The sequence below is a fragment of the Nanorana parkeri genome, unplaced genomic scaffold (assembly GCF_000935625.1).
Source record: "Nanorana parkeri isolate BGI_ZX_2015 unplaced genomic scaffold, ASM93562v1 scaffold301, whole genome shotgun sequence".
In the NCBI taxonomy this organism is placed as follows: Eukaryota; Metazoa; Chordata; class Amphibia; order Anura; family Dicroglossidae; genus Nanorana; species Nanorana parkeri.
The window spans coordinates 628,317-638,734 of record NW_017306569.1 but is presented as its reverse complement, the minus strand read 5'-3'; the positions used below and the strand labels follow the sequence as shown (position 1 = coordinate 638,734).

Below are 10,418 nucleotides of genomic sequence, written 5' to 3'. Positions count from 1 at the left end.
CCTGCTATTCGGATCTCCTGGTTATCGACCCCTGGCTTGCCTCACCGTTTATGATACTCGCTGCCTGCCTCGACCCGGACTTTACTCTGACAACGCATTTTGGATTATCCTTTCTTGTACCTCAGCCTTGACTCTCCTTCTGGGATTGTTCCCTGCTATTGGGTTCCAATCCAGCAAACAGGGGGACTTCGCTCCTTCCCTAACATTCAGTGGGGAGATCATCAGTGAACAGATATTCTCCACTCTGACACCCACGATGCTGGCCCTGGGTTTGACCTGTCCATATTTGTGACAGGACAGGATAGGCAGCAGATTCACTTTTTGTTCCATTTTGTAAAAATCACCTCAAAGGGTGTAGTTCAAAAATGGAGCACAGAAACCTGTCTGTAATGTTCATGTCCTTTTTAAGCTTGAAAAAGTAAAATGAGAATGAAAGGAAACATATTATTAATTGCAGTACATATTATCATTCCTTTTCTAGTTTAAGATATGATTAATGCTCTCTAAATTAAAATAGTGAAAATATTTGATCAATTTAGCTAAACCAAGGTTCCTCTAGCTCAGGGGTCAGCAACCTGCGGCTCCGGAGCCGCATGTGGCTCTTTCATCCCTCTGCTGCGGCTCCCTGTCCAGGAGTGAAACTACCCCTGGGGCCTCGGGGCCTGAGGCTGTGGGGGGGCCCAGTTAGGTCCGGTCCTGGGCACCCCCCCTGGTGGAATATGCGGCAGTGCAGGGTCCCGGGGCCCCACACTGCCGATGGGCTTCTCAGTAAGGGGGTGGGTCTTGTGACTCTCCTGGCCGCGTCCCTAGCAACAGGCGAGAGGAGAAGTGTGTGTCACATGCCCCGCCACCTGCAGTGCACACCGCCTGGCTGGGATGCTCCTCCGAATGAGGAGCGGGGGGTGCATTACTAAGCCCAGAGTCCAGTGCGTTACTAAGCCCAGAGTCCAGTGCGTTACTAAGCCCAGAGTCCAGTGCGTTACTAAGCCCAGAGTCCAGTGCGTTACTAAGCCCACATATCCCTATATACATGCCATACATAGCATAAAGGTAAAAAATTATATATGCAGTGTTATCTTCATTTTAGATGTCAAAAGGGTTTTGGGGCTCCCGGTGTTTTCTTTTCTATGGGAAACGGGTCCAAATGGCTCTTTGAGTGTATAAGGTTTCTGACCCCTGCTCTAGCTGCTTGCAAATACCTTTTCAAGTAAAAGGAACATAGTACAAGATTCTCATGTGCTTACATGAGAAAGTAAACAATGCAAGCTAACCACTCCCTATTCATACACAAGAATGACAAACAATTACAATGTAGCACTAGGTAAAAGCTCTGACAAACTTCTTTTATTGTGTGGAAATAGGTTGCCTTTGAAAGGTAAGTCTTGTCATGAGTCAATATTTCCAGTGCTACACAAGGCTTGTGAAAAAATTTACTTCTACTATATATATTAAATGATCTCGGTTATTTTTTTACCTAAAAATAGTACATATATGAAAATGTTTTAAATAAAATAAACAAACCTACATTATATAATGCAGTGGCATGTCCTACCGCACTGAATCCTCATTGCATACATGTCTACTACAGATCTTTTTTTTAAACCAGATCATTTTATTGAGATTTTACAACTTTTACATTATACAAACAAACATAATCCTCACTCCTTTATCCACCCGCTCTCTCTCCATACATCCTCATACAATGTAACAGGTCAAAGCTTTAACCCAGGGGGGTGGCCGTGGGGATGAAAGAATGTGTCAGTGGTGCAAGCTGACTGGGGGGAGGTCCTGCCCAGCTCACTGACCTCAGTGGTTGTCGAAGCTGGGCGGGATCAATAGCAGACCGGCTATTGAAACCCCACCCACTGAGCAGGGGAGCGAACCTGAGAGAAAGGTTGCGCCTTAGACAGCAGTGCGCCCTAGGCGGCTGCCCAGTTTGCCTAGTGGCAACACTGGCCCTGGGAACGCCAGCCAGAGCATCTCGCTCAGCTTCTGGCAACCAGTGACGACAATAATGTCTTGACCAAGGCCAAAAGCATTACATTTTTGCCAGAGTTATTGAATGCCCTAGCAGTATCTAATGACAGAATTACCCATTTACCTAGGTTGTTTGTATGAATCTGAAAATTTAAATAAAACATACAAATATTTATTGCCATTTATTTGTTCAGGATAAACCCAATTGTTTGAGATGGATCCGTTTGGGGATAATTTTTGATAGGTGGTTAGAGAGCACTGTGGCAAGTAGTTTTAGATATGAGGTCCATAAGACAATTGGCTTATAGGGATTCTGGTAAAACTGGACAGTTTTGGTATAACTATTATTACTTCCTTGTTCATTGAGTTAAGCAGTGCCCCTTGCGTTTTCACTTATAGGACAGTGGCTAAAAATTCAGCTCTTTAAATGTGAAACTCTTTAGATATGTACACTTTGAAACTCTTTAGATATGTAACAATTATAGTTTTCTCTTCTCATTTCTTTGATGTGTCACATTATTTTCACTGGTTATATTGGATATCAGCTATCTCTTTCCATCAGCTTTTCTTTCTCTTGAAGTCTGAATGGTATAGGCTATTTGCACAGCAAAGGACATTTCATAACAATTAGATAAGATAATGTCTTAATTATAATACTGAAACTTTTGGTACCATTCTTGTTATATGAAAGATAATAAAGACAAAGCGATGCACAAGATTAATTGGGTTACTTTCAAGTTTTTGTCTGTTTTTAAAACAGACACATACTATGCTTGGTGGCATTTTCAAGATAGGTTAAAGAGGCATTTCATCTAGTTTTGACGCTTCCTTTTAAATTCCTTAGAAAAAAAGATATGGTTCAAAAAAGCTTTCCTAGTCAAAACAAAGGGTGGGTTCATGTTATTCTGTCATCCAGGAAAAAGATAATTGGGTCTCACAACCTTCCTTGCACCGAGGCGAGATGTCCCTTGGTGATAAATAATTCTATTCTCTGAACTCTGCTGGACAAATGTCAGTGGACTCTGAATATCTTTGAGACACTACAGATACTTCAATTCAGCAGCATACTAAAAGATATAAACCAGTAAAATACTATCAGGGGAATTTATCAAAACTGGAGAAGACAAAATCTGGAGCGGCTGTGCATGGCAACCAATCAGTTTCTATCTTCAGTTTGTTCAGTTAAGATTTGAAAATGAAAGAAAGAGGCTGATTGGTTGCCATGCACAGCTGCTCCGGATTTTGTCTGCTCCAGTTTTATTAAATTCCCCTCTATGTGCTTACAGTAGCTCTGGTCATCATGCCAGCAGGTCGACTCTGCCTATAGCTAAGAGCAGGGAGCTTTGATCGGCAACCTCTGCTGCCATTACATATGGACCTCGCTGCTGGGTCGGCACATAGGAAGTAAGTGTGCAGGTAGGATCGGCAAGCCCGTACACTGGTTGTTTCCATTTAAACTGTGCTGGTGCTGTCATGTGGCCCACACTGTTAACAATTAAAGCTTTTGTTTACCTGGTACCTGACACTTGGCAGGCTGTACATGGGAGCCTAGCAGGATGTGTGTTGGGCACCAAGGCTATTGTCATGCTAGCTCCCCGGCGGGGATATGAAAGCCGAATCTGCTAAGCTCTCATCCTAATGACAGAACAACGTCTGCTGGCTACCTAGTAACCAGCAGATGCTGTTCTGTCATTAAGATAAGAGCTTAGCAGAGTCGGCTTTCATATCACTGTGGGCTCTCATAAGCTCTCGTCGTAATGACACATGGACGTCCCTGGTTACCTGACTGATTTTCCATCTGATATGAACATACACAAAATAGTGCATGCTACACATGGTTGCAAGTCCTTGGAATGTAGAGTGGACTTGAACATTTTTTTCTTTATTTATATGCAGTATTTTCAATAATATTTATTTTTTCTAGCCAGCAGGTGGAGGTCTCAGACTCTTTTGACAGGTTGAGATGTGATTAATAGCTAAGACTGCACCTTACACACAGAGCTTAATCATCACAGTGACTCATCTCTAATTCAGCGACTGAGTCTGAGGTTTTCATCAGAAAAGCAGAAAGCTACTAGTGTGCTGTCATTTAGCTAACTCATAGCACTTTGGAAATCCTTTGTCATGTATGTAAAGTTTTTAATAAAAACAAAGATTGTATATATTTAATTATAAACTGATAAAAGGTATAACAACTAAAGTCACATTAATCCAAAACCCATAAAACAAGGTGCTTAAAGAGGACGTGTACCCATATCTTTAAAATAACAACAAACACACCTTTAGAAATGTTTAGTAATGACAATCTATAAACACATACTTCTAGATAATTGCCAGCTTTTAATTCTTTGCATACCTTATATTTCTTTTTCTCATCATTCTTCTCACAGTGGCCAATTTTACTAAGGGCAGGTTACTAGATCTCAATTTGTTCCTGGAACACTGGCACATGTGACTAGAACTTGTGACTATTTACATCATCTCAGGGTAGGAAAATGCCTTTCTCTGAGATCTCATGAGATTACAGATGAGATTTCCCAGCAACGCACTGCTGATGTAACCTTCCCAGGATGCAATGCTTGGGCACAATTACATAATTTGTGCCAAAGTGGACCAGAAAGTAGAAAAAAAGAAATTGTAAGTAAAATAAAAATATGATTGTTTAACTAATGAATGTAAGAGGACTTCATATCAGCATGCAGAACTGTATGCTGAGGTGATTTTTAGTGAAAGGGAGTAAAGGTCCACTTTAACAATGCTGGCTATGGAGCCGCCGATCGTCTATATGTGAAACACCCGGTAACGGGTGTTTGCATTGGTCGGGTCTTTTCTGCCCGTGCGCGCCCACGAGCAGAAAAAAAATGCCGTCAGGGGACGGCAACCCACCAATGCTGCAGTGCCGTCCGTCCGTTTTTTTACAACGGGCGGACGGCAAGCGGTTAACCTTATCAATGTTTAATAAGCAGAGCAATATGAATTACCTAACGTTGTCATTTTGCAAGCATTCATATGTGTCAGAATCATTAACATTATGGGATAATTCATGGCTATGTATATGTTCAGACTACAAACAAATCTCATAAAATAACAGCTGGCACAAAAATATGTTGATTTTTTCCTTTTGCATTGTACGTGATAACATCAGAGGTTGGAAGAGAAAAAGACCAGATTGCTAGCTTTCATAGGACAGTGGGTTTAAGGTAAGTAATACTCTCTATTAGATCCCCCTAGACAAGTCAAGCATCATTTATTGCAATTTGGGGGGGGGGGGGAATGAGGTGGGGAAGGGATTGTGAGACCGTGAGATCTTATTTTTGGCCCACTCTGGAGTTCTGTTTTAAATGCAGAGGGTAAAAGAAAATAAAAAATGCCAAGGGCATGTATACAGTGTTCATGTGCATGAAACACATCTGCTTAGTGTCATCCTCATTTTTACATCTTAGTGATACAAATTCAAGATCCTCATTATTTCATAAATACATATGTAGGTTAAAAGATTAAAAGAGCATTCAAAACCGCATATAACAATCAAAACCATTGCTACAGGTGAAGGAAAATGAAGGATTACAAAAGGAAAACAGAATTGTTATTTTGTTTTCAGCACTGAATCAGACAATTGTAACCACAGAAACATGACAGGCAAAATAAGTTTGTGTTTATTATTCTGAGATTCAAATTGGAAAAGTAGAATGTTTTTCAGCTCATCAATTTGTGAAATTTTTGCAAACATAATATAGTTTTGCTGTAAAATAGTTTATCTTTGGAGGCGCATGTGCGCGGCTGTCGATGTCGGGTGGTGAGTGAGACAGCTCCGCAACTCCTCCGGACATAACCCCTATTAGCACGGAGCTCATAGCTCCCCATCTGCCGAAAACCACTCATCCTACCCTCGATGCGACACCCGGTGCCCGCCATGTCGCAATCCAGATCCAAAACCACACAGAAAACAAAACCCACAAGCAAGCCTATAGTAGAGGCCTTGGCCCGCGCTTCGGCCAAAATGGCGTCCTCTCCTGCTTCACGTACAGCTCCCTCACTGGCTGTATCGGCCTCCAGCAGTGACATGGACGACGATGACCAGATGAACCCACGCCAACAGAAGCGGTCACAAACGGCGCTTTTACAAAAATTTGACACCATGCTGCAGAAGGCACTGCATGTTCAATCCAAGCAGATCACAGATCGGCTATTGAAGGAGATCCGAGAAATAGGTCACCGCACGGCGGTCAGACACAAGTGACCCCTGGAGGGCATCACTGTCTTTCTCTATGCTAACCCTACAAGGGTGATGTTAACCTCACCTAGCTCCAATTTTACCTGCAGCTTGGAACCCGCACAGTCAATGTCCATGGACATTCCATATAGAACCTCCTATAGTATCTTTGGTTGGCGAGATTTAATTCAGGAAAGCAATTGCAAAACAGAAAAATATTTACAATAAAAAAAGTTTTTCAAAAGTTCTAATTGCATAGAAGAATTAATAGAATAGCACAAATATAAAAATTCAGTCCAAGATCCCTGAACCTTGCATAGCAAGAAAACAGACCCACGAGCAGCTTCAATGCTAAACATGTGTGAGGTTCACAATATAAGGCCACAGGTTTTGTGGGATATGTAATAAAATATAAATTTTAACTTTCAATGCCATCTATAAAAAGTTTTCTCAAGGTTGAGGCCCAGTCCCAACAATTACTTCTTGAACCTTAGCTGTGCATTGTCTGGGTCCCAAAAAGTGGTTGGTGTTGCAGCCAAAAGGCTGCCTTGGGTATTGAAATATTAGGACTTTTTTGACAACAGATGGCCACCAAATGCCTTTCCTGATCATACCCTTGATTTTATTTTTAAATGTTGGTGGAAGAACATGTAGGAGGAAGGACAGCTATAATAACATTTAAGTACTGTATGCTTAACTTCATGATTAATGTGTATTTGATCTCTTTTCCATATAAAAAAATATGATTCTGGAATCCAGTAAAAACAGCTTAACAAAGTGCACAGTTAAAATGCATATATGTGGGAAGGGGGAGGTAAGATGTAAGAATCAGAGCTCTTCCACTAAATATATCTCTCCCACCTGTTCGCTTGTACCCCTTCACCTCATTTTAGGTAGGAATAACTAACAAGAAAATGTGGGGCAACGCCTCATCTACAGCCGTGCAGCTAAAGATGGTACAGGCTCCCACGTTACTAGGACTAGCCAGACGTTGCTTGCACTCCTGCAAAGGAGACTGTAGGCAAGCAAACCAGAATTCAACCCCCTGTGCCCCCTGACCATCTCCCTGTTGACCCTGCAGGTTTATCAAGGAGTAGGGGGAAACAAACTACAGGGGTAGGCTGGCCTAATGCAGTGGACCCTGAATGCTCTGCTGTCACCATAATACAGCCTTATAATGCAGCCCGGTGTGATCCTAATCTGGCAGAGGTTCTATAAACAGCAGTGAATACAGGAAATCTCCAAAATGCCATGGTTATGATGTGGTGGCTTCACAGAGGGAATCACACGTATTGGTCTTGTGAACAAAGTAACGTTTAATGCCCGGAGAGGCGGTAGTAAAACAGAATATTTACAACAGTGGGAGAAAACGGTTTCCCTTCAGGCATGGAGGGCACAGATACATAGTCTAGTTGCATCCGTTATAGTCTGTAGTTTGATTAGTTAGCACTGTTAGCACTGTAGGCGCTCCCCACTTACGGGCACAAGTATAACCCCCAAGCACACAATGCATATTTGTAGAGGCTGTTATTCACAACACGTTACCGGGAAGCAGCGGTATTCGTTCAGCGGAGGGATATGTGGGTCTTATGCACTTTTCACTCACTCACAGCAGCGACACTGATGCGGCCACAGGCAACTGGGAGTCTTTCATCCAACTTGGACTCCCGATGCAGGACTCCGGAGGAACCCTGATCTATCCCTAACAGACCGCAACAGTCTCCCTGAATACCCCTAACTTTCCCTCACAGGCTGGGTATCTGTCCCTGTCTACGTCCACACGTGTTCTGCCCAAAATGTTGCTGGGCTTTCCTTATCTATCAAAACCAACCCAAAATGGGCGACCAAATCTCCCGAGATTTTGTGTCCTATCAGGACAACAAACTTCTCCAAAATGGTGCTGGAGACAACTATAGAGGCCAAATAATTCCAAACATTTTTCCACATAAACATAGCAATTCGACTGGAAAGTGAGTATATACAATTGCTAACCCACTTCATCTTTCAGCCAGCTAGGTTGCACTGGCACTGACAACTGCCTACATTTCCCCCCCATTTAAGAAGTGCAATCCCTTGCATTCACCTAGGGAAAGGTAATTAACACAGTGCAATAATACACTGAGTGGCCAGATTATTATGACCACCTGACGTTTGTAGGCAAATTAGCTGTAATTAGCTATAATTTTGCACTGAAGTTGCTAGAGGGCCAGACCATTATAAATAGGGAAGCAGGTTGTTTACCACGGCAGTAGAAGTGATTTTTTTCTGAAGATATGGGTAAACAACGCGATTTAACATCCTTTGAACGTGGGATGATTGTTGGCGCTCAAGCCATGGAGCGAGTATCAGCAAAACAGCAGAATTCGTTAAATGTTCAAGAGCAGCTGTTGTTAACCTCCCTGGTGGTATGATTATGTCAGGAATTTTGTACCAAAAGCGGTACAGTTTTTTGCATGGAAATTTGGTGTTATGTATTGTAGGCCTGCAATTCTTAGTAATTACTTACTTAAACCTGACCAAGCAAGACTCTAGTAGACATCCCAGAAGTGATAAAGTTTGAAACACAAAATCATGAATTATAATCTAATAAATAATATCATTTTATTCAATAATGTAATAAAAAATAATGAAATTTGTCAAACAAAGAAAATTCAATAAACATCCTGAGTGTGATAAATTTTGAAACATGGGACTGCACAAAGTCCGACGTCACAATCAGGACAATGGAACCTGGTTTATTTTCAGACTTTCTTTCCATTGCCAAATCTCTTTGAGCAGCAAACTACGCACATCCTGGTAGGTGCTGCCTTTTTTTGCGGTTGGCGGGATGTAGTCCATGAAGTGACGACCAGTCAGGCGTTCTGGCTTGACAACGTCAACAGCACGACATCCAGGTCTGTTCCCAGCTACTGATGGCGTCTGGTGGTTGAGAAAAATCCGCTCAGCCACCTTCCAGATAAACTCAGAATGAACAAGAGGCTTGTATATAATGTAATAAAAAATAATGAAATTTGTCAAACAAAGAAAATTCAATAAACATCCTGAGTGTGATAAATTTTGAAACATGGGACTGCACAAAGTCCGACGTCACAATCAGGACAATGGAACCTGGTTTATTTTCAGACTTTCTTTCCATTGCCAAATCTCTTTGAGCAGCAAACTACGCACATCCTGGTAGGTGCTGCCTTTTTTTGCGGTTGGCGGGATGTAGTCCATGAAGTGACGACCAGTCAGGCGTTCTGGCTTGACAACGTCAACAGCACGACGTCCAGGTCTGTTCCCAGCTACTGATGGCGTCTGGTGGTTGAGAAAAATCGGCTCAGCCACCTTCCAGATAAACTCAGAATGAACAAGAGGCTTGTCAATCTTTGCTCTGTGCAGGATATATGCATTCCAAAGGCATTGTTCCAGAAGATGCCTGAAGATCTTCTTATAATATTTTTTTTGCTGTTTGCGCATAGCCGGATAAAATGTCATTGCCTGATCGGCTCTGTCGACACCTCCCATAGTGTTATTATAGTCTATCACGACTTGCGGCTACAGCACATGTTTCCCACCTTTTGTGTGGACCATGGCAGTGGAGGTATTGTGCACAGTACTCATAAGACACACGTCCTTCTTGTCTCGTAATCGCATTGCCATCATCTTACCCTTTTGCCAGGCAACCATTTCTCCGGTTTTGAATTTTTTCTTGGCAAACAGAGATGGCATGTCACGTCGGTTAGGCCTAACGGTACCATATGCATCAGTCTTGTTTTGTAGCAAAACCTCATACAGTTCCGGAGACGTATAGAAATTGTCCGTGGTCACACAATATCCCTGGTTCAGCAATGGTTCCAGCAGTGAACTTCGTGCCTTTACCGGTGTAAATGACCGAATTCCAGATGTACCCAGTGGATGACTCGCAGAGCATGTAGGATTTGATGCCAAACCGCACTCTTTTGGATGCAATGTACTGTATCCAGCTTAGTCGTCCCTTGTAGGCCATCAAACTTTCATCCACGCTGATGTCCCTTTCTGGCACGTAGGTCCGCTGGAAATTGGTCACAATAATTTGGCATACCTCCCAGATTTTTTTTAGTTTGGGCGCAGGATGCATGGCCTCATCAAATTCTTCATTGTTCGTGAAGTGGAAATACTTCATGATGAGGGAAAACCGGTATTCTGACATCACGGTGCCAAAAAACGGAGTGGCCAGTAACTTATTGGTGGTCCAGTACCATTTCTG

General features: G+C 42.4%; 1 long non-coding RNA gene across 1 annotated transcript in view; it reads left to right on the top strand.

Annotated features, from left to right (window-relative positions):
- Nucleotides 1–8,635: 8,635 nt before the first annotated feature.
- The window catches only part of LOC108788030, a 6,568-nt gene continuing 4,785 nt past the window's right edge, over nucleotides 8,636–10,418 (top strand). Inside the window, exon 1 of the long non-coding RNA XR_001941304.1 lies at nucleotides 8,636–8,656. This is a non-coding gene — a long non-coding RNA (uncharacterized LOC108788030). The remainder of the gene's footprint in view (nucleotides 8,657–10,418) is intronic.